The sequence below is a fragment of the Phalacrocorax carbo genome, chromosome 2 (genome assembly GCF_963921805.1).
Source record: "Phalacrocorax carbo chromosome 2, bPhaCar2.1, whole genome shotgun sequence".
Lineage (NCBI taxonomy): Eukaryota > Metazoa > Chordata > Aves > Suliformes > Phalacrocoracidae > Phalacrocorax > Phalacrocorax carbo.
In genome coordinates, this window is record NC_087514.1 from 12,376,749 (window position 1) to 12,394,498 (window position 17,750).

At 44.0% G+C, this 17,750-nt stretch overlaps 1 long non-coding RNA gene across 1 annotated transcript in view; it reads right to left on the minus strand.

The window, feature by feature from the left end:
* Positions 1-1,559: 1,559 nt before the first annotated feature.
* Positions 1,560-17,750, minus strand: part of LOC135312282 (uncharacterized) — a 56,784-nt gene continuing 40,593 nt past the window's right edge. Inside the window, exon 5 of the long non-coding RNA XR_010371848.1 lies at positions 1,560-1,682. This is a non-coding gene — a long non-coding RNA (uncharacterized LOC135312282). The remainder of the gene's footprint in view (positions 1,683-17,750) is intronic.

Genomic DNA, 17,750 nt, shown 5'->3' on the forward strand with positions numbered 1-17,750 from the left:
AACCGGATCCAAGATGATTTGCATTTTTTCATTTGCTTACAACTTTTCATGAACTAGCAGGTACAGGAGAAGCACAATAGAATAGAACCTACAGTTTGTTAACAGTGACACATAAAAATAATAGAAAGAAATATAATGGATCCGTACCCTGGCATAACTATTGTGTGCTTACTTCTTAGTATTTTAGAATATTCCATGGCCTAACGTAATGGCTAAGAGGAAAATAAGAAAGGTACACAAGAGATCTAGAGAAAATGTGTTTTGATTTTTGTAGACATCCAAAATGGAATGGACAAACACTTTGTACCAAGCACTCCACTTCCTACCTCCAAGTTGTTGCAAATCTTAGGAGCAAAGAGCAAGGCGCATCAATCAGCATCCCAGGAGGCGAAAGGGGGACTCTCAGTTTGCTAGGGAGCCCAGATGAAAGAGAATCCCTGTGTCTAGAGCAAGAAACATTGAGCCAGTCCCAATCCAAGGAACAGCAAGACTAGAGGATGAACAGTTATATTTGTCATATCTATTACTGATTTAGTATACTGCTTCCCTGAAAATCTTTATGTCTCATTAAGTGATACTTCAAAACATGTTTGTCTTTTTTCCAGGGTGGCCTGGGCTAAAAGCAGGTATTCAAAACCCCTCCTCTCTCTCCTACTTCCTTTGGCATAGGGATGCTACCAGATGTGGACCTGACCTGGAAAAGCTGCAGGAATCTGCAGCCATGGGCAGGCAGTGGATAATTCCTAAACTCTCTACAGTCTGTTTTCAAACTACACTACTGCCACCTAATCTGAAACCCTCCCATTCTCCTTCACCAAGGTGCTGGTGAATGCTCAAACCTTGGCAAGATTCATCAGTTAGCTTCTTTCTCGAGCAAATTTTACCCACAATCCAAATGTTACCAAAAGTGTCTGAAGTCTTACCTGTTCACTTGGCTGTTGCTCCAGGTTCAACATTCACCCAACAAATCTTCTCTTCTCACCTTTTAAACACCTTTTCTGAAGCAGATTCTCCCCTTCATTTCTCACTGGCCAAAGCTGGCTAACATCATTGAAGATACTGCTGGAAAAAGAACAAAGCCATTCTCACTGGCCCTAGTTTTCTACAGAAAATGCACCCAAGGCAGGTGATTATGATTTCTCCCCCAGAGCTTCATAGCTTTGAAACCGTGCAATATCTGTAAATTACGTTCAAAGGTATACAACTGGAAGGTGTCATAAAATGGTGAGGAAGTGTTTAACTGAGAAATGCAGCTGTTTGGAGTACCATAACTTTAAGCCAAAGGGATCCCGGAGAGGAAAACTCAGTCATTCTCTCTGTTAAAATCACTTTCTTCCTCATCTCTTTGTGATGCAGCATTTTTCCCAACAATTAATTCCTAGAGCTTCACCCCTAATGCAATCTTTTTAACATGATTTGGCATTCACTCAACCACATCAATTAATCCAGCTCGGTGACTTGTGAAGTTAGGGAACAAGCCATCAGGTAAATTGTAACTGTGAGAGGTGAAAGGGAAATCCACCAAATTAAAAAGAAAAGCAAAACCAAATCACCTTTCCATTTAATATATAAATTAAAATTATTATAACAGAACTGGAAGTCCATTTCCTGATTGCAAAGTCTTTGGCTTCAGTCCAATGTTTGGGCACTTGTTTTATGAACAATCATCTTTCCTGGAACTCCTGAGAGAAGAAAGAGAAGCAGTTAGAATAGACTTCTTTACCATACTCCTTTTTTTGTTGAAATATAACCATGGTCATTATTGCTGAGGTATGGTGCAGCACAAGAAAAGGTAAAGTGTTGTCCATTGATTTTTTAATTATCATTATTCTTTATTTCATTTCAGTTATTGTATCTTCACTGTAGTTACTGGTAAATGGAGAAAATTAACAGTTCTGCTGTTGTCCTGGATCAGTGATCTTCCTCAGTTAGCGAAGGAACACGATATTCATAGAATCAAAGAATGCTATGGGTTGGAAGGGACCTTTAGAGGTCATCTAGTCCAACCGCCCTGCGGTGAGCAGGAACATCTCCAACTAGATCAGGTTGCTCAGAGCCCCGTCCAGCCTGACCTTGAATGTTGAATGTTCACTGAAAGGTCATCCTGAACTGAAGCATGGGTACGGCTGTTACTGAAATGAAGAGCTGGAATCTGTTGCCAGAAAATAGGTGTGTAAGTATATGGGAGAGTCATTGCTCACACCCTAGTAGCACTGACAGTTTCCAACAAGGATCATGGCACCATTATCCTAAATGCAGGATGAACAGATAATTCTTAATTCCCTACATACAAAAACCCAGGGTTAGGCTTGCCCTTGCTCTCCTTAGTCTCCTGTACTTGTGTCCTAAAGGAATCTTTTGCAGTCCCACATCTTTCTGCAAAACCCCTTGCCTCCACATGCTCCTGGATGTGCTGTGGATCTGCAGTCAAGCTTGTGTGTCCTTTAATGTGGAGAAGGTTCATGCCAGGAGAAAAAAAAATAAAAAACAAAAACATGTCACCCACTGGCACTTCCCTTTAGCTCTTGCTAAAGACCTCTCAGAGGCAAAGCATGAATTTTATAGACCCATAGAAGAGGAGACTATAGATAACATGAGGCCACCTCTGCACGCTGCAGACCAGGGGTTACTCCAGATACTTGAAAGCCTTCTAACATAATGTCAACATCCCTCCAGGCTTGTCTCTGTTGTAGCAACCTGCCAGAGTTGCCTTCTAGAGAATTATTCCCTCTCCTAAGATTCATCTATTCCCAACCCAGGGTTGTAAGGGCAGTATAAAAGCAGTCTCAGCTAGATTTCAACTTTTATGCCTTTTATTTGGTCTATCAAGAGCAAGAGAGAAATTTCATCCCCAGTTTGGAAATTTCTAGGTCTCAGGCTACAGCTGATATAGTAAGAGGAATGGATGGTAGAACAGCGGTCAGTCCTTGTCCCCACCTGCACACCTAAATAGGAATCTGAAATTTCAGCTGTGGGTTCAGTTTATTTCAGTGAGGTTGTCTGTACCACAGACAGATTTTTCTTTCTTTTCTGGAGTAGTGATGTCAGGGCAAGACACACTTTGGCCAAAGGCTTTAGTCAGCATGAGTTGTGAAATTGTCTCTTTATGCAGTAAGCATGACACATGTCATGGTTTTAGCTGGGATAGAGTTAATTTTCTTCACTCTAGCTGGTATAGTGCTGTGCTTTGAAATTAGCATGGGAAAAAAAAGTGTTGAGATAACACACAGATGTTTAGGCTGTTGCTGGGCAGCGCTTATACTAGTCAAGGACATGTCTAGCCTCCCATGCTCTGCTGGGTGCACAAGAAGCTGGGAGGGGAGGGGGCACAGCTAAGAGAGCGGATTCAAACTGGCCAAAGGGATATTCCATATCATGTCATGTCATGTTACCTGGGAGGGGCTGGCCGGGGGAGGGGGGGCAATTGTGGCTCGGGGACGGGCAGCGTCGGTCGGCGGGTGGTGAGCGGTTGTATCGTTTGTGTTTCCGTGGGTCTTTTTTCCTGTTTTCCCTTTCCCTTCCTTTTCCCTTTTATTATATTAACATTATTGTCATTATTATCATAATCATTTATCATTATCATTTTATTGTAATCATTAAACTGTGCTTATCTCAACCCACAAATTCTTTTGCTGGTCCGATTCTCTTCCCCATCCCACAGGGGTGGGGGGTGAGCGGGCGGCTGCATGGTGTTCAGTTGCCAGCTGAGGCTGAACCACGACAACACAACAGAACCACAACCACTCTAAAAACCAGATGGTTCAACCCACTTATTATCTTAGTGGTAAAGTGTAAGAAAGTGCAAAGGACTACTAAAGTCTACATACTCCTTGAGTCTTACTGGTGCTGTTCAGGCAAAGAACAAGCATCATTTCTGTGTGAAGGGGTTTCCAGGCACTCAAAACACAGCAAGTCAGAAAGACCTGGGCAAATCTCACTTGTGCAGTTGAATACTCTCTTACGGTGCACAGGTCCTGAACTAACTGTCTGAACCCAGGTGCATTGCATGCTAACGCAACAGGGAAAGTAATTTTATGATCCCTACTGGGTAAATAAGGAAACAACTGTTTGTAAAAACAGATGGGTTTCTCTCTTTACCCTCCACCTGTGCTTGAGTTTTCAGCTCATCAGTTAGGTAGAGTTAAAAAACTATATTTCTAACGTATTTTGCCCATATTTTGTTTCACTTATATTTTCTTTTGGAGTCTCCATAAAACTGAGAAAACTAATTTTTAAAATAATGTATACTCTGCCCACACATGCATAAAAAATATACCAGGTAAAGTGAGCAAATGCAACTTATTTTATTTCAAAAACATGTCCAAGATGTATTAAAGCCTAAACATTTTTATTTGTTTATTAGCAAAAATCTGATACAGTCTTTGATTTATTGAAATTAGGTTTTGTGTTTTGGAATAGGGCACAAAGAAAGGCTCCTCCTCACAGTTCAGAAAAGCATAATAGTTCTCAGGTATGGTGGTGACATGCCAGAGGGCATATTCCCCATCAGGTGTGGGAGCAGCTGTCCCTCCCATGGTGGAGGTGTCAACCCAGAGAGAGCTTCAGGTGGTGGACATAGCCCTGGAAGTCCTCGGCTGCAGGGAGTGCCTGTCAACTCTCCCTGAGCTTGGGGGAGATGGTCTTCTTTCCTGGTGTGCTGTAGTTGCAGAGCTGTGCCACCAAGTGGAGGAGTTATGGGAAGGAGTCAGCATCAAAGATGATGAGAGAGGTAGACAGGATCTTCTCAGAGACCTTGCAGCTTCAAGAGCCCCAGACCCCAACTACAGTGGAGACACAGGGAGAGGCTGTCCCTAGCAGGACAGTGTACTGGTTTTGGCTGGGATAGAGTTAATTTTCTTGATAGTAGCTAGCATGGGGCTGTGTTTTAGATTTGTGCTGGAAACAGTCTTGGTAACACAGGGATGTTGTCATTTCTGCTGAGCAGGGCTTACACAGAGTCAAGGCCTTTTCTGCCTCTCACCCCACCCCACCAGCGAGTGGGCACGAGGGGGTGCACGAGGAGCTGGGAGGGGACACGGCTGGGACAGCTGACCACAGCTGATCCAAGGGATGTTCCACACCAAATGGCATCACGCTTAACATCTAAAGCTGGAGGAAGAAAGAGGAAGGGGAGGGATGTTCAGAGTGATGGCATTTGACTTCCCAAGTCACTATTATGAAAGCCCTGCTTTCCTGGAGACAGCTGAACACCTGCCTGCCAACGGGAAGGAGTGAATGAATTCCTTGTTTTGCTTTGCTTGTGCAGCCGGCTTTTGCTTTACCTGTTAAACTGTCTTTATCTCAGCCCACAAGTTTTCTCACTTTTGCCCTTCCAGTTGTCTCCCCCATCCCGAGGAGGAGTGAGCAAGCAGCTGTGTGCTGCTTGGTTGCTGACTGGGGTTAAATCACAACAGTCCGTTTTGGTGCCCAGTGCAGGGCTTGAAAGGTTTGAGATAACGACAGATCTGATTGGAATGCAGTAGGTTGAATTTATAGCTTTTATTGCTGTTTAGCTATTAACCAGCTGGCTTCTGTGCTTGCCATGGGTCTTGCTTGCCTTACCATATATTAAAGTCTAGTGCTTGTTAGTGGCTGCTTTTTGCTTATGCTATTTGCTGTACTGCTGTACTGCTTATCGTCTTACTCTGCTGTGCCTGGGAACGTTCTGATAACAGCAATGGCCAGGTGCCTGGGCTGGCAGATGGCCAGGGCATCGCTGCTGTTTCTGTGCTGCTGTACTGGACAAGCTGGGACTCCAGTGTGAATTCAAGTCAAAGAGAATGTGACCTGTGGATGAGTCCATGTGGGAGCAGGACACCCCAAAGTATCCGTGGCCATGGCTAAGGTCGTGCCAGAGTAGGTATATCTCAAAGCAGCTGTAGCTGTGGTTATGTCTATGCCACAGCAGGTATAACTCTGAGGGAATTGTGGCCTAAGGATAAGGCCACGCTGGAACAGGTGCACCTCAAAGTGACTGTAGCTGTGGAGAAGTCTATCCTGCAGCAGGTGTATCCCTGAAAAGACTGTGGCTCATAGATAAGGCTGAGCTTGGAGCAGGTATGACCCTAAGGGACTGCAGTCTGGAGATAAGTCCAAGCTGGAGCAGGGGCAAGGGGAGGAGTTTACTGCAGTGTTAACGCCTACGGTCTGATCCAAAGGGGCTGGGGGTGGAGGTTGTAACGGAAATACCTATAAACTGTTGTAACCCTGGATTTGAGTTGCACGTTACAGGAACTACTTTAGCAGGAACCACCTGAACCAATGGAGGAGAAGCCTTACAAGAAGCACTGCAAGAGCAGCAGCAACCTGACCTGAGCTGGATTTGGTGCCCAGTAACTCCACACAACACACCACCTCTCCTGTCCTGAGTAACCACCATAAGAGATGGAGCCCAAAGTTGTGGACTAAATTAACTCACTGGACAGTTTGTAGACATTTGTGGACATTTTATGGACATTTTACAAGGGTGGTCCACAGACTAAGGGAGTATGTGTCACAACAAAGAATGGAAAGGGGGGGGAGGGTTCACAAGGTCATACTGGATAGTGTGGTACCTGAGCATGATGTAAACGGTATGGAATAAGGGGTGGAGAACGTGCTGGGTTTGGCTGGGATAGAGTTAATTTTCTTGATAGTAGCTAGCATGGGGCTGTGTTTTAGATTTGTGCTGGAAACAGTCTTGGTAACACAGGGATGTTGTCATTTCTGCTGAGCAGGGCTTACACAGAGTCAAGGCCTTTTCTGCCTCTCACCCCACCCCACCAGCGAGTGGGCTGGGGGTGCACGAGGAGTTGGGAGGGGACACGGCTGGGACAGCTGACCACAGCTGATCCAAGGGATGTTCCACACCAAATGGCATCACGCTCAACATCTAAAGCTGGAGGAATGGGGGACATTTGGAGTGATGGCGTTTGTCTTCCCAAGTCATCATTACACATGATGGAGCCCTGCTTTCCTGGAGATGGCTGAACACCTGCCTGCTGACGGGAAGTAGCGAATGAATTCCTTGTTTTGCTTTGCTTGTGCAGCCGGCTTTTGCTTTACCTACTAAACTGTCTTTATCTCAGCCCACAAGTTTTCTCACTTTTACCCTTCCAATTCTCTCCCCCATCCCACTGAGGCAGGGGAGTGAGCAAGTGGCTATATGGTACTTAGTTGCTGGCTGGGGTTAAACCACAACAGACAGGAAGTGCAACCTCTGAAGTGGATGAAGGCTAAAATCTGGTGACTTCTGGCACTGAGAGGGAGGATTCTGCTCCACCATCTGAAGGCTTGCAACTATGGAATCCGTTCATGTCCCTCAAAGCTGAGGAAGAGCTAGGAGGAAGTAGTGAGCCATATTGTGGGTGAATCCCTGCTGTGGGGAGTAGAGGACCCACCTGCTGACCTGACCTGTCATCCTGAGAAATTTACTGCTTGCCAAGGCCTGGATCTGAGATGTTGTGGAGAGACTGCCAGAAGTTTGTTCAACCCTCTGACTATTACCCCCTGTTGTTCTTCCACAAAGGGACCAATGATAGTCTAACATGACTACAGAGCTGTGGGCACAATAGTCAAGGGTATGGGGTCCTGGTGGTGTTCTTCTCAACCTGCCAGTGAAGGGAAAGAGTGTGAGGAGGAGGAACTGATGCTGTGTGTCAACAACTGCAGAACTGATGTTGGCAAAGGGATTTGGATTCCTACTGCCATGGGACCCTTTTTGAGGACCATCGTCTGCCTGGAAGAGATGGGATGCACTTCACTAACAGGGACATAGGTCTCTTTTTCTACCCTTTTCAAAAAGGTAGAAAGGAGGACGCAGGGAAAGACCTACCTGTCAGCCTCACCTCTGTGCCTGGGAAGATCATGGAACAGATCCTCCTAGAAGCTATGCTAAGGCACATGGAGGTCAGGGAGGTGGTTCAAGACAGCCAGCGTGGCTTCACCAAAGGCAAGTCCTGCCTGATCGACCTAATGGCCTTCTGTGATGGAGCGACAACATCCATGGACAAGGGAAGAGCTACGGATATCATCTAGCTGAACTTCTGTAAGGCCTTTGACACTGTCCCCCGCAATATCCTTCTCTCTAAATTGGAGAGACAGGGATTTAATAGGAGGATGGTTCAGTGGATGAGGAATTGGTTGGATGGTCACATCCAGAGGGTAGTGGTCAGCTGCTCAACGTCCAGATGGAGATCAGTGAGAAGTGGTGTCCCTTGGGGGTCCATGCTGGGACCAGTACTGTTTAGCATCTTCATCAATAACATAGACAGTGGGATCTGGTTGACACACCTGAGGGATGGGATGACATCCAGAGGCACCTGGACAAGCTCAAGAAGTGGGCCCATGTGAACCTCATGAGGTTCAAGAAGGCCAAGTGCAAGGTCCTGCACATGGGCCAGGACAGCCCCAATTATTAATATAGGCTGGGGGATGAAGGGATTGAGAACAGCCCTGCAGAGAAGGACTTGGGGGTACTGGTGGACAAAAAGCTGGACATGAACCAGCAAATGTGTGCTCACAGCCCAGAAAGTCAACCGTATCCTGGGCTGCATCAAAAGAAGCTTGGCCAGCAGGTTGAGGGAGGTGATTCTGCCCCTTTGCTCTGGTGAGATTCCACTGCCAGGGACTAGAAACTTGTCTCAACGTTGTTGGCAGGCAAGTTTGACTCCCAAAGTCTGATCAGTACAGCAGCTGAGCGGGACAGTTTAATCACCAAGGTCTACCCAACAGGAAAGTGTGTCCCGTTATCTCGGAGTACATGTCCTCAGTGCATGTACCCAGGCCCAGGGTCAACTGACAACATATGGGGGGGGCTCAGACCCTCTAGAACTTTCAAGCACCCTCTAGTGACAGTACTGGGCATGCACCCCACCACCGAGTGTGAAGCGTGGGTATGCAGAATAGTTATTGACTCTACAAGAGAGCAACCTTATAAAAAGGGGAAACCAGCGGAGGCAATGGAGGAGCATTCTGGAACATCCCCCCCTCCACCAGTTCCAAAGATACATTGGATGCCTGGACTTCTCTGCCCAGACAACCTGGTCTCCCCCCACCCAGACCAGACGGACTGCGGCAGATCCATGGTGATAGCTATCGCTACAGTCCCGCTCTCTCCCCACCCCTTCCCATCTTGTTCCCTTTTTCACCTTTTTTTTCCTCTCTTTCTTTGCTTTTCTCTTGCATATCTATTTTTGGCCAAATAAAGTGACTTGGCACTTTACTCCATTTTGAGTCTTAATTCTTTTTCCAAGAGTGAAAAATGAAACTAGTCACAATAACACATTGGAGTCAATCAGAAGTTAAGCCCAGCTGCCCCCAACCTCACAGAATTATTTGAGGTCGGTTGGAAAGCAAGGGGGTTTAACCTCTGCCAAATTGTTCAACCCAACAGTGGATCGTGATTCCCACCTGCAGGGCTGCGTCCAGCTCTGGAGCCCTCAGCACAGAAAGGACATGGACCTGTTGGAGCGGGTCCAGAGGAGGGCCACAAAAATGATCCGAGGGCTGGAGCACCTCTCCTATGAAGACAGGCTGAGAGAGTTGGGGTTGTTCAGCCTGGAGAAGAGAAGGCTGCGGGGAGACCTTATTGCGGCCTTTCAGAACTTGAAGGGGACTTATAAGAAAGATGGGGAAAAACTTTTTAGTAGGGCCTGTTGCAATAGGACAAGAGGTACTTGTTTTAAACTAAAAGAGGGTAGACTCAGATTAGATATAAAGAAGAATTTTTTTTTTATTATGGGGGTGGTGGAACACTGGACCAGGTTGCCCAGAGAGGCTATAGATGCCTGTCCCTGGAAACATTCAAGGTCAGGTAGGATGGGGCTCTGAGCAACCTGATCTAGTTGAAGATGTCCCTGCTTATTGCAAGGCGGCTTGGACTAGACGACCTCTAAAGGTCACTTCCAAACAAAACTATTCTATGATTCCATGGCTCTACGAACCTCTTTGCCAGCAGGATGGCTGACCTGGTAAGAACAGCCTTAAACTAGGAATAACTGGGGAAGCAGAGAGTTTCCATGAGGCCTGTGAGGGAGTGATGGACAGGGTTGACAAATAAAAGGCCTGGGGTGATGCGAACAAAAGAGAAGACAAAAATCAGGGAAACAGGGCTTAAGTGGGGTCACCTCAAATATTTGTGTGTAAGCAGGGAAGTGCTTACAAGTCATGATTATGGCAAAACCCCCAGAGCCTTTCGGGGGAAAAAGGGAGTTTCCCTCTGCACATCAAGCAAACACTTTTATACTGTGAGGGTGACCAAGCACTGGAACAGTTTGCCCAGAAAGGTAATGGAGTCTCCCTCCTTTGAGATATTCAAAAGCCATCTGGACATAGTCATGGACAACCAGCTCTGTGTGGTCCTGCTTAAGCAGGAGGGGTTAGACCAGATGACCTCCAGAGGTCCCTTCCTACCTCAACCATTCTGTGATTATGTAAGTCATAATATAATCAGAGTTTTGAAAGCTCTGTGTACTACTTTCAGTGTTTAAGTGCAAAATATTATTTGAAGAAAGCTATTTCCTTTTAATGAATAACAAAGAGTATTTAATCAGATGGTTTCACTGTAAACTAAGGAAGAAATCCTTCAGACCTATTCAACTTCCATTTAGCAAACACTTTTCTATTCTGCTCCTGCTGACATTAAAATCAGTGGCAAGACTACCATCTGCTTCAGAAATGACTTCATATAAGTCAAGTAGATGAACAGGCTCAATGCCAAAGTCACACCACTACAAGTTAAAAGTAGATGAATGAAGGTGAACACCATGGTTTAATCATAAAATAAAGCCAGGAAGAGAAGCAGGCATACTGCGTTTAGTTAACTTTCCTATAGCATGCAGGACTTAGAAACTTGCTGATCAAATTCAACCATGCTTGGGTAAGTAATGGACTCCTCACTCGTAAGTATATTACTACAAAGATTAAAAACCAAGGCAGCTCAAGAGAAACAGGTGGAATATTCACAGATTCACCCTACCAACTCTTAAGCCCCTCAGCTAATTTCTATGATCAAATGCAATCAGTTGTGCATCCACAACAAAACAGTCCTAGAAATGACGGTCATAACGGGTGAGATTAAAAAAATGCAAGGACAGATGCAAAGATTACAAACAAATGTTAGTGTGAGTCAGTTACCAAGTCGCTCATCTGACTGATGCAAATTTGTTCCAAAATCAGGCTTCATTAGTCCACTGCTCACAAATTACTTGTTTACAGATTTTTATTTTTGTCTTATTGTAAACAAGATCATGAGCTTAATTAGATAGGATATTTACATTCATGCATGTTTTATCTGAGTGATTGCAGCAGGCCCTTTGCTTCTACTAATCATAAAGCATTTTATTACTGTAACTTTTAGCAATGCAACATGGAGCCATCATATTTACTGGGTGAGAAACAATTAAATGACTGTTACTAGAAACCTGGCATTATAAAGGACTCCTCTTGCTTTTGCGGACACTCGGTCCTGCAAGGACCTAGGCAGGAATTTCCATGGGGCTTGCATGAACTTGAATAAACATATCAAAGTGTGAGTCTGTGTGAACATTTTAATTTGAATCAGAAGCTAGTTCATGCATTGAATCTCCAGATCAGTCCCATTTCTTTGCTTTCATTCCAATTGAGCGTTTTTACAGAGCATATAAACTGGGTTCCTGATGAAACTAAAGTGGGAGTTGTGCTTTAAGAGTGCACCTAATGCACTCCAACCTCCTATGGACATTAAGCCCATGGTAACAGGTTGGAGCTGGTCCAAAATAGCTTTTGCACTCTGAAGAACATACAGGGTGAACAGCAGGTCTTTGGCATCCAGTGTTTCATTCTACATATCTGCTCATATTGTATCACATCGCTTAATAATGTAAGTATAACTTCTGTGATTGCAATACTGGGACCTAAAATGAAACTTGCCTCTGCAAATATGGTCTGAAAAAGAATATTTACCATGTATTTGCTATCAGACTGTATATAAATGGAATGTGAGTTGTGCATACAGCAAGTGTTCTGGCTTTCCCTCTAGAAACGAGTTTTACACTTGCTGCTTACACATAAGAACACTCAACTCCTGGAGATTCTTCATCATCCAAAAGTTTTGATTTTGGAAAGTGCTCTCTCTTTGTCACACACACTCACAAACACAAGCATGTTCACATAAACACATTAAAATATTTATATATGGTGACATTTAAAGAGTCATTATTGTTGTTGGCTAGATCTCCTGCTTCAGTGTTTAAATAGCTCCCTACACCATATACACCACGTTTATGTAATTTCTTTTCTAATAACACAGTTGGTTTCTTTTCTGCTTCAAAAATCAGCGAATAGAATTATTTTTTATATATTTTTCTTTTATTAATGCCAGGCTAAGATTAAAACAGTAATGACAGCATCACCATTCTGTAACACAATTTAGTTACATGCAACAGAAACTCCTTCCTAATGAGGATTTTTTCTGCCCCTTCAAGCACAGAATCATTTTGTTACCAATCTACCAAGACGACTATTTTGATATTAACAAGCCTAAAACCCATTATCTGTGTAGAAAACAAAGAGGACACCAAACCCTGTACAGATTCTATAATCTCAGAATTTTTTCCATTGCACAATTTGATTATCTCATCTCAGAATCTGGAAGGCAAGGTATCTGAAGCGTTTTCATGAAAATCTTGGTAAAAAATGCCCTCATTGTCACCTGTTCAAACTAATTGGCATAGTGGGCTGTGTGAGTGTTTTACTCCTGCTGGTGCCTACTGCTGGGAGTTCATTAAACTCTAGTTAAAGGTGGCTCCTGGGGTAAAAAAACAGCAACATTTTAAAGCATCATGGTTTTCAGATCTTTTCCTGTTAGAAACACTAGGTACAGCACACACAAGTGCTCTGTCACAGTTGTCATGTCATTCTACCTACTCTGAAGTCACCAGTGTAAAGTTCTGAATCAACTGCATTTTCATTGGTAGGATCTTGGGGACTGCAGGAGTTTGCAGCCCCGCCACTGCTCTCCCCACTACCCAGTACAGCACAGTACGTGACCCAAACATGTACCAGAAGACAGGCAGAGCATCACCTCTGCCACGTTCATGTCATAGTAGGAGCTACCAGATATCCCGGGCATAGTGGCATTGGTCTCTTAGTCATATGGACACAGCCACATCACACAACCTGTACATGGAGAGAGCCAAAGGAATGAGCCTTCACCCTCTTCTTCCTTCCCCCATGCCCTCCATAAACTCCTAACTGATAGTTATTTTAGAGAATAAAGGGGGTACACAGTTGCTATTGCACTTTTTGTTGAAATTTTGTTGATTTTTAAATGAAAATTTAATTATTTTAGGAAAATATTTTCATTTATATTGTTCAGGTTTGTATCAGAAACTACTTTTTTTGTTGAAAGCCAAAATGCCCAAAGTTCTCCGTTCTACAACAACAACAAAAGCAGGAAAAAGTCTACTTTTTGTCTCAGTGGAATTGGATTTTGCTGGAAAAAACCTGTGGCAATTTTGAAAGCAGTGTTAAGCATATTCCTATAGTCTCAAACCGACACAGTTTCTGGCTAACCCCAGTTGGATTTTTGCGTTAAAGGGACAGTCCATCTTACCTGCAGGCATTTGCAGCAGATGAGGGTAATATTCAGTCAAAAGCAAATCAAATGTCAAGGGAGTCACTAGAGCTAAAGATATCCCTAACGCTTCACTAACGCTTCTCAGAAATCACTGATCTCACACCTAACAGGATCTTAACCACAGGAGCCAGATAAGCTCAATATTATCGTGTCAATTTGTACATTAGCTAAGGATTAAGTGAGGTCTCAAGTTCTATGGAAGCTTTTCCCATTCAGCCCCTGAACCACTAAAGCAAACTATAGGATTACTTGGCAGAGACCAGTGTGAAGCTACAGCAGGAGCAAGTACCACACCAGTGGGAGAAATTACATATTTTGTTGGAAACCGCATTTCTTTTGTTATCCTTTAGAAAAATTGGTAGAGCACAAAGCTCCAGTACCTCCAGCCCTGGATTATTATTTTGTTGCAACCCATGATGTTTTAATGGTACCTAGTTCTGTCCCTTCACAGGAAGTGCTAAGCAGGGATTACTTGCAATCTAAAAAATATTAGCAATACGTAAATTACACATCTGGTGCCCTATGAAAAGGAGTCTTGGGAGGAAAACTTAGCAACCAAGATTTCTTCTGCACATGCATCACCTGCCTGTGAGCAATTCTTGTTATTAAGCAGGAGTGCCATTTAACCAGCTTGACTGCAGAAAGAGCTAGAAGTTATCCATCAGTCAATGTCAAATCAATGTCCATCAGTCAATGTATTGGCTGGCACCTTCATGTTGACTGTGAAATGAGTGGATGCAAAATTGAGAAGCCTTGACTGGTTGTTAATGACGAGGGGAAGACAGGGGGTGTTACCAGTGCATCTTGGACATAGTCCAAGTTAGGTAAGCGCACAGTACCTGGTGAATTATCTCTCATGGTTTTAATTGGTCACAGAACTTTTTGCTCTTGCCTTTCTACTCTCCGTTGTTCTGCTGTGTAAAATTCAGCAATAGTTGGGCTTGACCCCAGCAGCATCAGGGTTTCAGAGAAGAAAGTGCTAGCCAAACCTAAGATTTCCATTAACTGATTTCTTAGAGAAAATGCAGTAGCACTCACCCATCCTGACTTCTGTAAAGCACTGCATATTAACTTTGTGAAGACAGAGATTAGCACAAGAACCCACCCTTACATGTAAGGACCTAGCAAAAGTAGAAACAGTTGTAGTGAAAAGGAGAAGTATGAGGCTGGAGGAAGGCATCCCACAAAAGCGGAGTTCTTCAGGAATGGATCCATGCCACCAGTTATAAAGGATGAAAAGAGGAGATACTGACAACACAGAGATGGAGAACACTGTCAGCAAGACAACTGGACGACCTTGATAACTAATTAAAAGGGTAAATTATCATACAAGATAGAAAAAAATAATGCACAGGAAGATGAACTGGCAATAAGTTATAAGCAGGTAAGGGTTGTAAAAGCCGTGCTGTCAAAGAAGTGGCCAAGAAAAAGCAGTCATAGGATGCATTAGCTGCAGTATTTCTAATAGAGGTGGGCAAATATTAACAACACTGTATGAGGCATTAGAAATATCTTTGGAGTAATATGTACTGCACTGGTAATCCAGCCTCAGGTCAATTAATTCAGACTGAAGCAGTGCAGGATGATGAGGGGAATGTGAAGCCTGTCTTATGAGAGAAGCCTGAGTAAGTTTGGTCTGTTTAACTTCCCAAATGAAAGCCGAGATGGATAGAATTGCTTTCTACACACATATCCAGGAAATAAGTGCCAGAAGAGCTATTTAGACCATAGGGAAAAGATAGCAGCAGAACAAAAGGGTATAAACAGGTCATGAATAAATTTAAGCTATAAATTAGAAGTTCTCTAACAAATGGGAAGTAGAGATTCTGGAACAGTCTTGCCATGGGAGTAACAGCAGTAAAAAATTAATTGATTTTAAAATACAAGGATTTTTTTCTAACAAGGCAAGATATGTCACAGCTGCATGCAATAACAGAGGTCAATGTTCAGATATTCCTGCACTCCCTTCTTGTCCTGTGTTCTCATCAATCCTCAGTAGTAATATCTATGTAATTTGTACTGTGGCTGGGGACCCATCAAAAGCCTATGTTCTCCAGGCTGTGTAAACTGCTGATGAAAAATAGGAAGCCGTAGTGACTCTTCTGTGACTTCCCATTTCCCTGATGCTGATGCTAAGACCCAAAAATGGTTCTGCCTCAAAAATTGTACTTCATGCAAAAAACATGCCAGGGAACAATGCATAGAATCATATGATCACAAAATAATTCAGGCTGAAAGGGTCCTTAGGGTGTGCCTAGTCCAACTTTTAGCTCAAACCATGGTTACCTTTGAGATCAGACCAGGTTATCCAGCCAGGTCCTGAAAACCTCCAAGCACAGAGGCTGCACGACATCTCTGGACAACCTGCTCCACTGCTTGACTGCCCTCATGAGGGAAAACGTTTCTCCCTTAAAACCAGTGTCAACTTCTCCTGTTTCAGCTTATGTCTATTGTCTCTCATCTTCCCACCATGCATCGCTGTGAAAAGTCTGGCTCCATCTTCTCAATAACCACCCAATAGGTACCAAGGAACTTCTGCTAGCTCCCCCCAAAGCCTTAATTTCTTCAGGGTAAACAAGACCAGCTCCCTCAACTTGTCTTCATATGGTATGTGCTCCAACTCCCAAACATCTTGATGCCCCTTCTTCTGCCATTTTGTTGTTATAAGGTCTCAAGAACAACATGGACATGTCCTAGCCACTTCCTAGAAGTACTCCTTATGCAGAAGGACATGAAGAGAAACTCTAAACTGCACTTGTATGCAGAATCACAGAACCACAGAATGGTGGGGGTTGGAAGGGACCTCTGGAGATCATCTCATCCAACCCCCCTGCTGGAGCAGGCACACCCAGAGCAGGGGGCACAGGAACGCGTCCAGGTGGGGTTTGAATGTCTCCAGGGAAGGGACTCCACAGCCTCCCTGGGCAGCCTGTGCCACTGCTCTGGCACCTGCACAGGAAAGAAGTTTTTCCTCATATTGAGGTGGAACTTCCTGTGTTCCAGCTTGTGCCCATTGCCCCTTGTCCTGTCGTTGGGCACCACTGAAAAGAGGCTGGCCCCGTCCTCTTGATACCCACCCTTTAGATATTTATAAGCATTGATGAAATCCCCCCTCAGTCTTCTCTTCTCCAGGCTAAACAAACCCAAGTCTCTCAGCCTTTCCTCATAAGGAAGATGCTCCAGTCCCCTGATCATCTTGGTAGCTCTCCGCTGAACCCTCTCCAGTAGTTCCCTGTCTATCCATCCAAGTATTTCTAATGCACAAAAGAAGGAAGAACCTGCTGCATGTCCTGTCCTTTCAAGGACTGCCCTGTAACTCATATCCCCAGTATCCAAGCAGCCTTCTCAAAATCCAGCATTTCAACACTACCCTGCATTACAAGAAAGGCTAATTCATTGTGGTTGCACAGCTCTGATCACTTTTGCTGCAAAAAAAGCAACAAGCACAGAATTGCAGCTGAAGGCTTAGAGCAGAGAATGAAGCTCAGGAGACAAACATGGGACTTGGAGGACATGCACATTTTAAGCATTTCTCAGTTAAGGCCCTAATCACTCAATTCTGTTTCCCTTGAAAATAAAAAAATCCAGCACTGAATTCAGGAGAAATTAATATCACATTTCTAGATCAAATCAATAATGCCTTAATGTTCGGAGTCAGCTGATCCCAGAAATTACATGGCTAGGTATGCCACTGCCTTTTGGCAGAAGACACAAAATACCAGGGCTTTAAAAGTATATAATAGGGAACCTGCAAACTAAGAACATACAGGTTTTCCTTACCTCTGAAATAAAATCTGATGAATCTCCACATTCACGTAAATACATAAGATAGGAGAAGAAACATAGGATTCAAAGCATTCCATGTTCCAGCAGGTGCTGATTACTCCATACTTCCTCAGCTCTGTTCGTTTGGGTTCAGCAGCTTCTTCTGGTTTGAATACTTTAGCTCTTACTTTGCTGTTGCCTGTTACAGCTACAAAAACACTGCAAGCCTGGAAGCACAGTGTGAAATGTTAGAGCTAGTTTACAGGGGTGGTGATGAGTAACTTGGAATCCAGAAGTGAGACCAGCTCAAGCTGTTCCTGCTTGCCCCTCTCCAAAGGCTACAGCTGCTTCTGCCTGGGATAGCAGGGCTTCGGTGAATGTTACAGCT